We start from the raw sequence: 17903 nt of genomic DNA, 5'->3' as shown, positions 1-17903 counted from the left end.
AGAGCCATCCATATAACTTAAATGAGCTACAAGAGAAAGGTGCGTGCCTAGGTTTATCCAGCTTCAGTACATGGCTAGTGGAGCTGCAAACATTCTTGCAGATATCGATGGCAGTATGACAATAACAAGGCACAAATCACTCGTTTCGTAGCGTGTAAATGTCTTAAAAGGTGTAGGATACACACCAACATGTAAAAAAGAGAGCACAACTCGTGAGTGCTAAGTCAAAATGTGAATCAAGCATTTGCAATGCAATAGGTCTCGCATTAGGAAAGTTTGAGCTATTGGTATTGGAGTTTTGTTTAACTCGCGGGACGCAAGGAGTTGTTTGCTGGGGGCTACTCTTCTTTGAACCATCTGAATCCTGCTGGGACCTGTGTCCCAGGACCTTTTGCCAGCCACCTGCAATATTTCGCCGCCTCTTAGCGCTGTGTCAATCTCGCGCTCTCCCTGGTGGGACTTAATGTCCCAGGGAGCCCCGCGCTAATCGACCACAGCTGCAGGGGGTGGAGTCACCAGCCACAGAAAAGCGGCACAGCCTTCCCGCGGCGCGGGACGCGAGGAGTTGTTTGCTGGGGGCTACTCTTCTTTGAACCATCTGAATCCTGCTGGGACTTGTGTCCCAGGACCCTTTGTCAGCCACCTGCATTATTTCGTTGCCTCTTAGCGCTGTGTCAATCTTGCGCTCTCCCTGGTGGGACTTCATGTCCCAGGGAGCCCCGCGCTAATCGACCACAGCTGCAGGGGGAGGAGCCAGAGAAAAGCGGCACAGCATTCCCGCGGTGCGGGACGCGCGCAGGCGAAGCCCGGGCCAAGGGCGGGCCCGTCCTTGCCAGTCACTGACCGGAGGTGGCCGGGCCGGGCCACCCCTCTTGGATTCCATCCTTTGGAGTAAGGTAACTTTTCACGATGCCTGCAACTATTGCTCCTGTTCGTACCCAGAGAAAACGTGCATGTACTGTAAAAGGACCTCGTACCGACCCAAACACTTCTCCAGCAACTTTGCCTACAGCAATTGACTTAATGCTACAGAAGGCGATTGGGGTAGTCACCACAGAAATTGAACTCAAGGAAAGACGTTTATCTATTACCCCTGACTTTTCTCCCTTGGTAGTATCGACCTCAGCTAATGCTGTAAACCTCTCCGAATTATCTGTACATGAATGTCCCCCTTTGCAAGCCTCTGTGCCAACCCCTATGCCTAGAGTAGAATTTACTGGAGAGGGTACTGTTAAAACAGCTAAGACGGACAGGAAGAGAAAGCAGGGCAACACTAGGTGACCCAAGGGGGAAAAGGCAGGGGATGGGAATGCAAAAGGTACTTTAAATACCCCTAGACTAGAGAACTGTTTGGGTAATAACCATGCGTCTCTGGTAGTCCAACCATATCCATCTTGGGCCCAAACATTATTAGCAGATCTCCTTACTCAATGTAGAATCATTGTGAAGGAAGAGATTGCCCCACTTTTTGATCATATCCAAAATCTAGTACCTAGTGTCTGTAAAACTCAGGTCACCAGCCAACAGAGCACCAATACCAACACACTATCTAGATGTCAAATAAGAGCTGAGATCCATCAGAATTTTTCCTGAGACTTGACAAATCCAACCTAACCCAGAAACCCTTTTGGTCCGGGTCCCAGCAAATTCTAAAAAGCAGCTTCTATTACCAAAATGGTAGACAAGTCCATCCCTCAATTGGTTGGGCAAGCCCCAATAGAGACCCATCCCCAAGCAGGGAAGAAGGCCCAACAACAAACCCAGTATACAGGGGCAAACTCAATTTGTAATGTGGAAATGGGTAATACATCCACGGAGGGGAATAGAGGTGGGACACTTTTATTCAGAGAAACACAAAAACCGTCCCTACCAACTATTAATTTATCCACAGCGGCAGCTCCATATGTAGCTATTCTGGCTGGAATTCCTGAACTCAAATTTGGCCAAAACGAGTCACAATTAGAACTCAGAAATAAGTTATTGTTTTGGATGACTACATACAAACAATTCCCTTATAACAGGGCTGGTGAGATCTTGATGGTGCATAGGGTGGCCTGGGTGGGCTCTACAAAAAAAATAATCCCTGGGGACTGTGTGATTATTAATTTCAAGCACCCTGAAGTCGTCCGTAGATTGATATTTCATCCTTCCCGCCTCTTAGGTCAACAAACTGCCATCAGAGCACTTACTCTGGATTCTTTTTACCCTTCTCCCCGAAATACAGGTGAAGTTTATACCCCCTGGTCTGTGGTAGTTGGCACATGGATTCTCACATAATTCCCCCAAATGTTCCGTCCATATTTATTATTCCGGTGTCAAACCAGTTTGCCCCTCTGGAGGATGTAGACTGACTGAGAGGCCCGGAAGTTTTTAATAATTATAAACTTGGAATGTGGGCCCCTGAATCTTCATCTGAATTAATCCAGGTTTATAGACAGCCCATAGCGAATACTGGGGAGGACACGAAGTTACAGGAGCATGATACTTCTCTCTGTAAGAGGTTATACGAATCTGGTGGTTCTTATACCACTATTTATGCCCGCTCTAGCTCCTGTCCACCTGGAGTCTCCGGGGGGGGAAGACTTCCCAGGAGAATAAACTTACAATTCTGTCCTGGAATGTGGCAGGCCTATCTAACTAGATTGCCTGCCCCGACTGGGGGTCTTTCATAGACCAATATGATGTATGCCTACTCCAGGAGAAGTGGGCAAGGGAGGAGACTGTAAGATTGGGCTTTGTGTCATTTAATCACTTGGCATCGATGGGGTAAAGGGGTAGACCATATGGGGGGTTATCTATATTGGTAGCATCACTTTTGGGTTGTACGGTGACACAAATAATTACTCCAACTATAGACCTTCAGTGTGTCACACTCAATTTCCCATCCAATCTCAGGGTAACTTTTATCAACGTCTATTCTCGCCCTGTTAAGATTGGGAAAGAATCTATAACTCTGGCCCTGCTTGATACTTTTATCCCCACTGTTTCTGGTGATAGCCTATCGATCATTGCAGGTGATTTTCATTGTCAATACGAGCCCTTACGTGCCATTGGAAACTCTTTAACCATAGAAGAAGATGAGCAATGGTTTATACCTGAGCTCCAAATCACTCCAATTAAGGCTTGGTCACCACTAGCTCTCCAATTGAACTCGATAACTAATGCCCACTCTATGAGAGCCTGCAACGGACGCACCCAGTCCGATCGCGAAGGCAAGGCCACATTCTATCGCATCGGCCAAACATCTCGTATAGATCATATCCTGGTCGAGACAAGGACATGGCCTATGATCACCGATTTTGAGATTTTATTCCGACATGGCAGTGACCATAACGCTCTGGTTCTAAATCTGAGACTACCTGACAGTGGCATTTCCCAAGGGAGTAAACCAACCCAGAACAGCGAACTGAATCTTTCTAATAATAGAAGAAGGCTCAAATGGCCCATGGTAAAACAATCCTTAGATAAAATTAGTGTCTTATATTCAGTTGTCTATAAAACCTTTATGGAGATTAGTGGTTGTATTGAGCTCGGACAAGAAGAGATGGCAAACAAACTCCCTAAATTACATATGGGGTTGGTGGTAGCATTGGCTGATCTACTCAATCCGGTAGTGACCAAACATAGGCTAAATCAGAAGACCCAGTCATGGTTTGATAAAAACTGTAAAATGGCAAAGTCTTTTTTAATTGAGTCAATTAAAGCCCCAGCAAGGAGCCTAGTAAAACTCAGGAGGCGGGAATACAAGCAGGCTATTGCAGAGGCTAAGCAGCAATGGGAAAACAATAGATGGGACAGCATTAAAAGTGCCCTGGGTAATAGGAACATGCGGGAATTCTGGGCAATAGTGAGAACTGGCAGTAGCTATGGTTATGTTGCAGATGAGCCGAGTATTCCATCCGAGAGATGGATGGAACTCTTTGGGGCGTTGTATTCGACGGAAGTAGGTTCCTCTTTGAGCCTTGTAACCACTCAGAATAACCACAATGACTTCCCATTTAGCCTGGAAGATGCTCCCACATTGTCCACTTTTAAACCAGTAGTAGGCACAAAGATCACACTGTTGGAGGTGGAGGGTGCGATAAGGAGACTCTCGGCAGAAAAAACCCTGGTATTGATAAAATCCCTGGGGATTTTTACAGGGACCAACCTGCGATATGGACCCCGTATTTCTGTCTGATGTTTAATGCCATACTTCAGGGCTCCCCCATACCTGAAACCTGGCTGGGGGCATAAGTTGTCCCAGTATTTAAAAAGGGCTCCCGATTAATCCCTGCAAATTACCGCCCGATCAGTTTGATCGACGTGAGTCAAAAACTCTTTGCACTGATTCCTCCAGACCTGGATGGAGGAATCTGAGATATTGAGCCCCTACCAAGCCGGATTTAAGAAAAAACATCCACCGTAGACCAACTCTTTAGACTGCAACTTCTATATTGGAAAACGGTGAAAGTAGAGGGTGGCAGCCTCTACTTCGTTTTTGTCGACCTCAAGACTGCATTCTATCTGGTACCCCCGGATATTCTGTGGGAAGTTCTGGCGGATATGGGGATTCCAATCTATCTTCTTAATATTCTTAAGCGACTCCATTTAAACAACTTCGCGCAGGTCAGAAGCGGTAAAAGGGGTGCCCTGACACCTAGGTTCGTGGTCAATAGAGGAGTGCGACAGGGATGCATCCTGGCGCCCACCCTCTTCTGTCTCTTTGTTAATGCGCTAATTGCTCATCTCAAAGGGGTCAAAGATATCGATGCACCCAAGCTACGAAATGAGCAGGTAGTGGCACTTATGTTTGCTGATGACACCCTCCTACTGTCCAAATCCCCGATGGGAATACAGCGTGCCCTAGATAGTTTTGTCAGCTTTCGCGAGAAATGGGGGTTTGAGTTTAACACCTTAAAGACAAAATACATGATCTGTAATCCACCAAAGATCACCCGTTCCAATCCTTCTCTAAATGGAATCATCTTGGATAGGGTTACTGTATTCGAATACCTGGGGATTACCCTTACTGACAACATGGAGTGGGGCCCTCAGATAGCCAAGGTTAAACTTAGGCTGGCACAAACAACAGGAAGTGTTTTAAAATTTCACAGGGAATCCACCTCCAAACCAGTTGCCTCCATTTTGAAAATGTATAAAGCTCAAGCCCGGGGAGCCATCTTATACGGGGCAGAACTGTGGGGACACTGTTCAACTGAATATATCCTCAAGGCAGAAAACTGCTTTTTGAGATCTTTGTTGTCTCTCCCAGCCAGTACTCCCCTTATCCCTCTAAGACTGGACCTAGGTATCAGACCCATAGACGAAGAAATCGGTCTTAGCCCTTTATCATAATGGCGTAGACTCTGGGTAACTCCAGAACTGAGGTATTTTAGAGAGGAAGTTAAATAACTTATGGGACTCCCTTGGACAGACAAAATCCAATGGTTTGCATACATAAGAAATGAGAGCAAGAGGTTAGGCTGCGCGGATTTTTGGAGCAACCCTGAAGTAGCTTGTATGAAGGTGTCCCGTGCTGATCTGGTGAAATTCCATTGCAACCAACAGCTGGAGGATATTGTCACTAACTCAATGCTGGGTTCCCTAACTCTAGACTTTCTGAGTAATAAAGATGAGTACAAACTTGAGCCATTTATGGATGAGATCATCCCTAGTGAAGCAAGGAAACTCTATGTCCAATTTAGACATGGCACATTACCACTCAGGGTGTTTCTCGCACAAATGGTCTGACAATAAATCGCTAGAATGTCCAGCATATGGTGCAAAGGAGGAGTCTGTGCCCCATGTTCTCTTTTTTTTGCCCATCCTATAAGAATATTAGGCAGCGATGGCTCATCCAACTGTGCAGAAACTTGGGGCTCAAGCAGTACCATCAGGCACTCAGAATTTTAAAAAGTGATACCTCCCTACCAGTTGTATTCTGTTTCTTGTTATTTACACGCCATGTGGCGGAGGCGCTGGTCATTCATTAACAACAATTCCCGCGGTTAATGTTCAGTTTAGCCTAGCCCGTTGTGTCGAATCTGTGTTCTGCCTGTATATTATTTTTAGCTTGTACATATCTATTTCACATTTTTATTTTCTTTTATCTTTTTAGCTTTTATGAAATGTAAATTGTGTACTTTTGTAACAAACGTAGATGCACATAGCTGTGACGATGTTTTTATTGATTGCATTCTGTATTTTGTATATTTTAAGGTCTTTCACCGAAAAAAAGATTACTTGAAGTGCTATTGGTATTGTAAATGACACATTTTGTATTTATGTGTAGGTTTTGAAAATAGCTAAATTATTAGCTTTGTCATTTACAATGCCAATAGTTCTAACTTTCGCAAATGTGACACCTATAGAATTTGTACTGCAATATGTGTTGTAGTTACGTGACTTAGATGTATTGAGATTACAAATAACAATGGCTTTTAAAAAAAATAATGAATACTTAAATAAAAGTTATTTTGATTTATAATGGCAATAGCTTAAACTTTTGTAAATTACTTTTGTGAAGATTATGTTCAGTGCATTTTATTGTGATGGAAATCCAAGAACAGAAGTGAAATATTAACATCTTTTTGTGACATATGTAATAAAGCTTGAAACATTGAGAGAACATATTTGAACCAGTTGTTGTTGAACGGTTGCACAGATTGATGCCGTGGCAGCGCATAGTAATGTTGTGGTGCCCCTGAGTGATGCTGTGGTGGTGCTGAGTGATGCTGTGGTGATGCGATAGAGTGAGTGTGATAGATAGAGTGAGTGTGATAGATAGAGTGAGGGCGATAGATAGAGTGAGATACACAATTCAATGCACTTAAAATATTTTTTTAAAAGATGGATGGACTGACCTAATTACCATATCCCCTTGATCGTTTCTGGTGTAATGTAATTGGGTAAATGAAATGTTATGTTATTGGTTTTAATTTGTCATTTTAAGATATATAATTAGGCTTTCCTGTTTTCAGTTTCTATTTTTGGTAAATTCTGGTGGGGTTTTTTCAGTGTATTCCAGTGATTTCAAAACCTTAAAAAAACAGTGGTTATCAGTGGTTACACATTTTCGTGCAGTTAAAAACAACATTAATGGTGTTTTTCCGGTGTTTATGGAACGTTTTGCTTTTATTATTGCTTGCTTTCTGCAATGATAGGGACTGGTATATAGGCAGTGTACTACAGCATTTATGGGGTCCAAACACATTTTACAAGTCAATCTTATTTTAGTACAAGATACAATACTTCTTCAGTGAGTCATTGATCATGCACACTCGCGCTTTCCTTCCTATGTAAACTGTCATCTGTGTACAGGCCCTCTCCACATTGCCAATTGAGGCAGACCATGTCAAAACAGCCAGTACACAATGTGCTACACCTGAAGATTGTAATTCCCTGGGACAGGTGCTGGAACAATGCATTGAACTGGGTGTATAAGCCCTCGGAGTTATTGAAGCAGGCTAAAATGAAGCAGCACTTATCAAAGTCCAGAGAAAATTCACCTTTACGGAAGGGATCTAGAACTTGTACAGATTTGTTGAATGAGCTATGGGATGAGTCAGAGAGTAGTGGTAGAGAATATAATGAGATTGGTATAGTTTAGTGTATTGGAGATTCTGAATTAGGAGTAAAGAAAGAAATATAAAGATACATAGGTACATGGAAGTTATATATGTATACGGAAGGTAATATATCTTCTCTATAGTTTGTTCACTGGGTTCTGTAGGGCAAATAGTGGCCGGGGATACCCGATTAAGCGCACTATCTAGTTTAGAAATTAGTGAGGGTGCAGAACTGTCGGTGCAGAAAATCAGTCATTACTGGGGTCAAAATATCTCATACTGCGAGCAGCAATTCCAACCCAGTACCAAGTATGGAAGCAAAGACTCAGTAATGCTGCAGATGAGCCAATGATTGACAGTCTGTGTCTGCTAAAACAGGAGTGTCCACCACAGGCTGGGAAGGCCCAAATCACAGTCAGATCTTCAAGACCTCCTGCCAAGCTGATCCGACGACTTTGCCTTGACACTGCCCCAAAAATTAGGTTGCTCCTGCTCTGAGCTTTTCTGCATCAGCAAATCCAATTCAGCTGGACCTGGTGTAGAAGGTATCTCGCCTTCTAGAGAGCTCTTCGACTACAGCCTGCAGCCTTGCTCCACTGGAACAATCAAGGTCCAAAGAAGTGAGTATGTATGGAGGGAGAAATTTTCACTAGCAAAAGTGTAAAAAGTATTCAACTGGCAAGGGACCTTCTTTGGGTGCGAAATTCAAATATATCTCAGTTAGAGATTTCCACCAAATGTCAATGACTTCACCCTGACCTCGCCCGGAAGCTATCCAACAACTAAGGCCCTCTTTGGCCACAGTCAGTTGTCTTGCCCATTAGAAACACAGTAATTCATTGTTATTTCTTCTGAGTGAACTCTAATCCTCCGAAGTAGCGTGCTGTTCGCTCCTGCAGAGTGCTTCAATGCCATTCTAGGGATAGTCAGAGCTATATAAATACAATTTACAGTTGAACCAAATGGCTTGAACAAAAAATTGCATTTATTTTAACCGAACTTTCAAGGAAGACATTGGTCTTCTGTGTATATGTAGTATCTCAAACTTGAACACATCTGCCTAAAAGCATGCATATTCCCCACTTTCATGTATTTGTTATTGAAGAGTGCCTCCTCCTGATTAAGTAACTCAAGTTGGGCAGCATTTCTGGGGGTGGCTGTCCAGGCTACTAAACAACTGCTGAGCTGCCAGGGGTGCCTAGAATCCTAGGGCCTCATTTACGAGGCTGTGCGTCACTTTTACGCCGCCAGTGTGTCACTTTTTTGTGACGCACCAGTGGCGTAAAAAATGCGCCTTGTTGCGCCATATTTACAAAGTGACGCATCTAGGTAGATGCCTCACTTTGTAAACCCCTGCGCCACAGAATACCTGCGCCAGGTATAATGTATGCAAGGGAGGCGTATTGCCGCAAGGAAGGGTCGTAGAAGTGACGCAGTGAAATTTATGAGATTTCACTGCATGACTTTTAGGACGCCGTTGCGTCAAAATCTTGCGCCTGCCTCACAGCAGGCGTAAGACTGGCGCTGGACCTTTCACATGGGGCTTGCAACATGTGAAAGGACGCATTTCTGGAGTTGCATCACTTTTGTGACACACTCCAGCACTGCGTCACTTTTGCGCTCACAGATACGTCAGAAATACTGACGTATCTGTAACTCCTTGCGACATGATGCGTCATACATTAAATATGACGCATCAGGTATGTCGCAAGGAGTGCGCACTGAGAAGTGACGCATCACTGCTGTCACGCAGCGATGCGTCATTTCTCATAAATGAGGCCCCTAGTCTGTGCCAGCATTGAAACTTTGCTATTAAATTCTGCCTCTGAGATATTTTCAGTGAATCCAGTAATTCTTCTTTCATTTCTGTTGCACCTGCACACTTTTCAGCAGACACAATCTCTGATAAACCTAATAAAAACAATACTGAAATATTCATCTTCCTCTTAAGAATCTTAACCACAGATTTCAACACGGAGTACTGCGAAGTAAATCATAAAATCTGGTGGAGAGAAATAACTGAAGATACTAAAACCAAAGGAAGAGGTGTCTTATATGAATCCAATATATGCCTCGTGACTGTTAAACACCACATGAAAACTGACAAAAAGAGACACACGGGCTGTGATTAACCTGACACAAAAAAGCGGCTAAAGAGAGAACACTTTATCTGACATGGTGGAGATTAGCCCTGAGGGGAGTGGGACAGGATTTGTAAATCAGATGAGGCATAGTCTCCATACTAATTACTAACCTTTAAAGGAGACCGCCAAATTGTACATTATTTTTGCATCGGGTGAAATAACGTGCTGGTTGAATTTCAAGTTTCCAGCCACCTAGAACACAACGTGCCAGGTGACCTTTCAGTGGTGAATGATTTTCACTATCCCCTCGATCCAGTTGGAACTGGAAAACAGTTACTGAGCGGTGGTGTCGCAAGTATTTCCCACCTGTTTTTTTAAGCAATATTCCTCTCCCTCCGCAGTGGCTAATCTCCTTCACTCCTCCATGGGCTTCCAGGAAATGTGCCCTGGGTCAGATTAAATTGCTAAAAGGTATTTTGCAGCATAGGCCCCCAGGCTGTCACCAGCGTGACTCCGGTGCAGCATTTTCGTCAGAACGAAGGCTGGTTCCTATATGCACATAAAACACGGATTATATTGGCAGTGATAACAATAACGGAAAATGCACGCCTAAGCAGCTGCAGGGATAACAATTTTAGAGGAATTCTCAAAGCTGCAACTATAGCCAAATTTGGGGACAGGGGCTGAGTCCGCTTCCCAGTCACACACTCAGCTGCACCCGAGTACTTCACAGGTCTTTAAAAGACCATTTACGTCTGGACGAGGCTTTGTTGCTTTTTCACCCCTTCATCTCCGGAGATGAAGGATTCTGGAGATGAAGGGGTGAAAAAGCAACAAAGCCTCGTCCAGACGTAAATGGTCTTTTAAAGACCTGTGAAGTACTCTGGCGAGGCTGTGTGTGTGACCGGGAAAGCTGACTCACCGGGTTGAGGCACACGACAAGGGGGGAGGGGGAGGGGGGAGGACGCTGAAGCCCTTTGAGCCATATGGGCATTCTGAGCAATAACTGAAAATGCGCGTTTTCTGCTCAGATGCAAAGAGAGGTCTGACGCACTCTAACAGCTGTCCCGCCCAAGTTCTGTGTTTCCCAGCCCTGCCTCGCTACCTGCTGCCGTCAAGCTGTGTGTCTAGGAGCAGGACTTGGCCAGCCCAGCTCCTCCCTGGGCCCCCTGTGAAGTCCGCCGCCTCGAGCGTATGTATTGCACGCCTGAGAATTGTCTGAAAGGGGGTGGAGACCCCTGCGGGCGAAGACTAAGTAGATCTTCTCCCCAGATAAAAAGGGGCCCCTCCAGAAGTTAGCATGCTGATAGCCCATTAAACCACCCCGAGCTCCGTCACACAAACAGGCCACCCGTGCACCTTAGCCCAATCAGAAAAATGTATCGTGCAACACGGGGAAACAAACAATGGAAAACCCTCAAAAAGAACCAATGCAGGCAGCTGGGAGGTTTCCGTTCACTTTAACGAGCAACCTTTTCAGCACAGTTCAGCTTTGTACTGCTTTGGCTCCCTCAAGTGGCCAAGCAGTATAAGAATGTGAAAAATCAGTGACACTCGGTTTCAACCGGGTCAGCTAATTTTTAGACAGTATGGTTTTCTCGAGCCTAATCGGTTTAAACCGAATTCCGAACAGCCTATATATAATGTTTGTCTTTTACGATACAAAAATCGAAATAAAGACTTTATGAATGAATGAGTGAGGGCGATAGATAGAGTGATGGCAATAGATAGAGTGAGGGCGATAGATAGCTAGAGTGTGGGCAATAGATAGCTAGAGTGAGGGCGATAGATAGATAGCTAGAGTGAAGGTGATAGATAGATAGCTAGAGTGAGGGCGATAGATAGCTAGATAGAGTGAGGGCGATAGATAGCTAGATAGATAGTGAGGCCGATAGATAGATAGTGAGAGCAATAGATAGAGTGCGATACATAGACAGATAGGATGAGTGCGATAGACAGATAGAGTGAGTGCGATAGATAGACAGATAGATAGAGTGAGTGCGATAGATAGCTAGAGTGAGTGCGATAGATAGACAGATAGATAGAGTGAGTGGGATAGACAGATAGATAGAGTGAGTGCGATAGATAGACAGATAGATAGAGTGAGTGCGATAGATAGACAGATAGATAGAGTGAGTGGGATAGACAGATAGATAGAGTGAGTGCGATAGATAGACAGATAGATAGAGTGAGTGCGATAGATAGACAGATAGAGTGAGGGCGATAGATAGACAGATAGAGTGAGTGCGATAGACAGATAGAGTGAGTGCGATAGTTAGACAGATAGAGTGAGTGCATAGATAGACAGATAGAGTGAGTGCGATAGATAGACAGATAGATAGAGTGAGTGCGATAGATAGCTAGAGTGAGTGCGATAGATAGACAGATAGAGTGAGTGGGATAGACAGATAGATAGAGTGAGTGTGATAGATAGACAGATAGATAGAGTGAGTGCAATAGATAGACAGATAGATAGAGTGAGTGCGATAGACAGATAGAGTGAGGGCGATAGATAGACAGATAGATAGAGTGAGTGCGATAGATAGACAGATAGAGTGAGTGCGATAGACAGATAGAGTGAGTGCGATAGTTAGACAGATAGAGTGAGTGCGATAGATAGACAGATAGAGTGAGTGCGATAGATAGACAGATAGATAGAGTGAGTGCGATAGATAGCTAGAGTGAGTGCGATAGATAGACAGATAGATAGAGTGAGTGCGATAGATAGACAGATAGAGTGAGGGCGATAGATAGACAGATAGAGTGAGTGCGATAGATAGACAGATAGAGTGAGTGCGATAGATAGACAGATAGAGTGAGTGCGATAGATAGACAGATAGATAGAGTGAGTGCGATAGATAGACAGATAGAGTGAGTGCGATAGTTAGACAGATAGAGTGAGTGCGATAGATAGACAGATAGAGTGAGTGCGATAGATAGACAGATAGATAGAGTGAGTGCGATAGATAGACAGATAGAGTGAGTGCGATAGATAGACAGATAGATAGAGTGAGTGCGATAGATAGCTAGAGTGAGTGCGATAGATAGACAGATAGAGTGAGTGCGATAGATAGACAGATAGATTGAGTGAGGGCGATAGATAGACAGATAGATTGAGTGAGGGCGATAGATAGACAGATAGATAGAGTGAGGGCGATAGATAGACAGATAAATAGAGTGAGGGCGATAGATAGACAGATAGATAGTGTGAGTGCGATAGATAGACAGATAGATAGAGTGAGTGCGATAGATAGCTAGAGTGAGTGCGATAGATAGACAGATAGATAGAGTGAGTGCGATAGATAGACAGATAGAGTGAGGGCGATAGATAGACAGATAGAGTGAGTGCGATAGATAGACAGATAGAGTGAGTGCGATAGATAGACAGATAGAGTGAGTGCGATAGATAGACAGATAGATAGAGTGAGTGCGATAGATAGACAGATAGAGTGAGTGCGATAGTTAGACAGATAGAGTGAGTGCGATAGATAGACAGATAGAGTGAGTGCGATAGATAGACAGATAGATAGAGTGAGTGCGATAGATAGACAGATAGAGTGAGTGCGATAGATAGACAGATAGATAGAGTGAGTGCGATAGATAGCTAGAGTGAGTGCGATAGATAGACAGATAGATAGAGTGAGTGCGATAGATAGACAGATAGATAGAGTGAGTGCGATCGATAGACAGATAGAGTGAGTGCGATAGACAGATAGAGTGAGTGCGATAGATAGACAGATAGAGTGAGTGCGATAGATAGACAGATAGATAGAGTGAGTGCGATAGATAGACAGATAGATAGAGTGAGTGCGATAGATAGACAGATATATAGAGTGAGTGCGATAGATAGACAGATAGAATGAGGGCGATAGATAGACAGATAGAGTGAGTGCAATAGACAGATAGAGTGAGTGCGATAGATAGAAAGATAGATAGAGTGAGTGCGATAGATAGCTAGAGTGAGTGTGATAGATAGACAGATAGATAGATAGAGTGAGTGCGATAGATAGACAGATAGATAGAGTGAGTGATAGATAGACAGATAGATAGAGTGAGTGCGATAGATAGACAGATAGATAGAGTGAGTGCGATAGATAAACAGATAGAGTGAGTGTGATAGACAGATAGAGTGAGTGCGATAGATAGACAGATAGAGTGAGTGCGAGAGATAGACAGATAGAGTGAGTGCGATAGATAGACAGATAGATAGAGTGAGTGCGAGAGATAGACAGATAGAGTGAGTGCGATAGATAGACAGATAGATAGAGTGAGTGCGCTAGATAGACAGATAGATAGAGTGAGTGCGATAGATAGACAGATAGAGTGAGTGCGATAGATAGACAGATAGAGTGAGGGCGATAGATAGACAGATAGATAGAGTGAGTGCGATAGATAGACAGATAGATAGAGTGAGTGCGATAGATAGACAGATAGATAGAGTGAGTGCGATAGATAGACAGATAGAGTGAGGGCGATAGATAGACAGATAGATAGAGTGAGTGCGATAGATAGACAGATAGAGTGAGTGCGATAGTTAGACAGATAGAGTGAGTGTGATAGGTAGACAGATAGAGTGAGTGCGATAGATAGACAGATAGAGTGAGTGAGTGCGATAGACAGACAGATAGATAGAGTGAGTGGGATAGACAGATAGAGTGAGTGCGATAGATAGACAGATAGAGTGAGGGCGATAGATAGACAGATAGATAGAGTGAGTGCGATAGATAGACAGATAGAGTGAGTGCGATAGATAGACAGATAGAGTGAGGGCGATAGATAGACAGATAGATAGATAGAGTGAGGGCGATAGATAGATAGATAGAGTGAGTGCGATAGATAGACAGATAGAGTGAGGGCGATAGATAGACAGATAGATAGATAGAGTGAGGGCGATAGATAGATAGATAGAGTGAGGGCGATAGATAGATAGAGTGAGGGCGATAGATAGCTAGAGTGAGGGCGATAGATAGACAGATAGAGTGAGGGCGATAGATAGACAGATAGATAGATAGAGTGAGGGCGATAGATAGACAGATAGATAGAGTGAGTGCGATAGATAGACCGATTGATATAGTGAGTGCGATAGATAGAGTGAGTGAGGGAGATAGATAGACAGATAGATAGAGTGAGTGAGGGCGATAGCTAGAGTGAGGGCGATAGATAGCTAGAGTGAGGGCGATAGATAGCTAGAGTGAGGGCGATAGATAGCTAGAGTGAGGGCGATAGATAGCTAGAGTGAGGGCGATAAATAGCTAGAGTGAGGGCGATAGATAGATAGATAGATAGAGTGAGTGAGTGAGTGAGTGAGTGAGTGAGTGAGTGAGTGAGTGAGTGAGTGAGTGAGTGAGTGAGTGAGTGAGTGAGTGAGTGAGTGAGTGAGTGAGTGAGTGAGTGAGGGCAATAGATAAATAGAGTGAGGGCGATCGATAGAGTGAATGGTATTTTTTCTCATGAACATTCAACTATGGAAGCTGGGTCATCCGCACTTCCTGTTGCCATTCTTCAATGGTTTTTGCCATAAGGAATTCAAACATGGCTGCAGGTGTGTGCATGTTTGATAGTGCACCTGTACTAATTTTACAGTTCACCCTTACTACTGTCCAATTTAGAGATATAGACCTATTTGTTTTCTGCCTGGACGCCACAGTCAGCCCTGCTAAAGATGTTCAACCCAACCCCACTCTGCAGGAGAACAAGAATGGGCCGGTAGGCACTTATTTTGGTCATGGTAGTCAATCCTCTTCTGAAAACAGCCCCCTAAACTGCAGCCTAAAGTGGAAATGCCAGAATGGCTAACCTGGTCTTGCTTCTGGTGATTGTTTCTAAGCACAGGAATTGTCTATAAACAATTCATTTCCGCTTGAGAACGTCTACCTTTGCACGAAAAACCTGCAACTCTGGTCTGAGCATTATTTTACCTCCACTGAGCCTCTTCAGCCCTAACCTTTGTTCTCGAGTTAACTACAATAAAAGGGGTAAGCCCAAATAACCCTCTTCTACCTGGGCATAGAACATCAACGACGTATAATGAAGAAAAAGTAGGGAGGGATCAATCAACTATTTTATTTCTGCACAAGGCACAATCAGTTACCCTGTCATTCATACATTTCTTACAGCTACCTAATTTAGTAAAGTACACGTCATAGGATGGTGCTGGGTGCACGAAAAATCAAATACATGTATATCAAACATAATATGTAAAACACATAACAAAACACCAAATCACATATAATTCATAATTGCAATGGAAAACAATACAAAACACGCTATATACAACATTTACAAAGCCCTTAAATATAATTCAACCAAATGTACACTCCTTATTCTGAGTGATACACTCTGAGGAAGTCACCTATGCGCCTGAGGTATCACACCTCTTTCTCTTATAATCTTTAGGCGCCCTAACGAAGGAAAAAACTCAAAATTAATCGGACTTCTCCTAGTTTTGTCCTCGAGTTAGCCACACAAACCCTGCAACTCTAGTTCAAGTCTTTGATAATCGTGAACCTCCTCATGAGCAGGTTCATTTAATGAACTCCTGTCAGGGTCCCTGGCACCACTGCGGTAAGTGTGAGTCTCGCATAGTGTCTCATGACAGTAGTTTCCTCGAGGAAAAGGTCTCCCAACAAAGCATTGCCATTTCACCATTCAGTTTTGGCAATCAGGCCATTTCCCAAATGGGGACAAAACAAATCCATGATTGCTTCCTTCCAGATTTCTGCATCTTGTCCGATGTTTTCTACAATAAGGGTATAAGCACATATGCAGAGGGCTGCAGGTATGGCTTACTTTGCGTCTCAACACTTCCACTTTGCACTGTGACGAGTTGAGTTCTTCACTCAAGTATGTTACTGCAAGCTATAAGTCTTCCATCTAGTGGAGGTCTTACAATGTCAAAACTACAGATCCTCTAGCTTCCTTCCTGGAGACTGTGACCCGACACTTCCGGTCCAGCAAATAAAAGCCTGAAGACTCCCTCTCTATCACATGACCTCAGTCCAAGATTTACAGGTCCGAACATTCTATTTTAACAATCAGTCTGTCATAATGACTGCACCAAGAATGTTTTATTTATGGATGTGTGACTTTTTCTTCATAGTGATATTTGCCACAACTTTCAAGGTACTATCATTCTGGGAGAAATATTTCTATCTGAGAGGCACTAGGGCTACTTGAAAGGGTTGGACTTCCTCCAGGAAGTTTAGATATGCATGTTGCATTGTTTGTATTGGTGCCCATCATATTGTGCACCAGTTTGCCACTCTTATAGGGCCATATGTATCAAGCAAATTCGCAGAATTTTGGCGTTTGCGAATGCAATTTTGCCAAAGGGTATGTATTAAGGTAAAATAAGGAATCGCAAAAATTTGAGATTCCTTATTTTGCGATTGCATTTAAGGAATCGAAAAATTTGCGATTCCTTAATTGCAATGTAAGAAGCACCAAAAAAGTGCAATTTGGCCTTAAGGAATCGCAAATTACCATCAACTTCAAGTTGGTGGTAATTTGCGATTTCTTTGAAAAATGCACTTTTTTGCATTTTTCAAAGTGCCATGTGGCGCACATACATGCCCTTAGGGCATGTATGTGCGCCATATGCGCGCACATGTAAAATGCAGGGGTGCATCAGGGTGTCCTTATGACACCCTTGCGCCCTTGAAATTATTCGCAATTTGCGATTCTCAAATTGCGATTCGCAAATTGAGAATAACTTCCCATTCATTCCTATGGGTCTCCTGGCCCATAGAAATGAATGGGAAAGTATTCCCTAATTGTGATTTGCAATTTGCTAATCGTAATTAAGGAATATTAAGAAAGTGCAAAAAAATTTTTTTTTACATACATCCCTATTTGCAATTCTCAAATAGCGATTTCTAAAAAATCGCTATATTAGAATCGCAAATCAGGATGTTGATACATATGGCCCTTAGAGCCTTAAGGCATCATAGGTTTCTAACTTGCTTATTTATATTATGATTCTATTACAATATGTTTTATATTCTTTATGAGTTTTGATACTGTGATTTTAGTTTTCATATTCATATACTTGTATTTTCAGTGGTGCTGTATCAGCTTGGAGAGACTGTATTTATAAAATTGGGCTATACTGCTCATGGATTTGCTCTCACATTACATGGCAAGTGATAATTATATACTTTTCTTAATGGTTTTGAAATCCAATATAAAAGCAGCATTGCCAGTACCCTTTGGTTGAGAGAAACATATACATTCCTGGAGAATTTGCTGCCTTTATATTAAGGCTGCAGAT

At 43.2% G+C, this 17903-nt stretch overlaps 1 protein-coding gene across 1 annotated transcript in view; it reads right to left on the bottom strand.

The window, feature by feature from the left end:
* Nucleotides 1–17903, bottom strand: part of NPHP1 (nephrocystin 1) — a 699686-nt gene that overhangs the window by 584828 nt on the left and 96955 nt on the right. The window lies entirely within an intron of this gene.

The sequence above is a fragment of the Lissotriton vulgaris genome, chromosome 6, assembly GCF_964263255.1.
Source record: "Lissotriton vulgaris chromosome 6, aLisVul1.2, whole genome shotgun sequence".
Classification (NCBI taxonomy): Eukaryota; Metazoa; Chordata; class Amphibia; order Caudata; family Salamandridae; genus Lissotriton; species Lissotriton vulgaris.
This window is presented reverse-complemented; position numbering and strand designations above follow the sequence as displayed.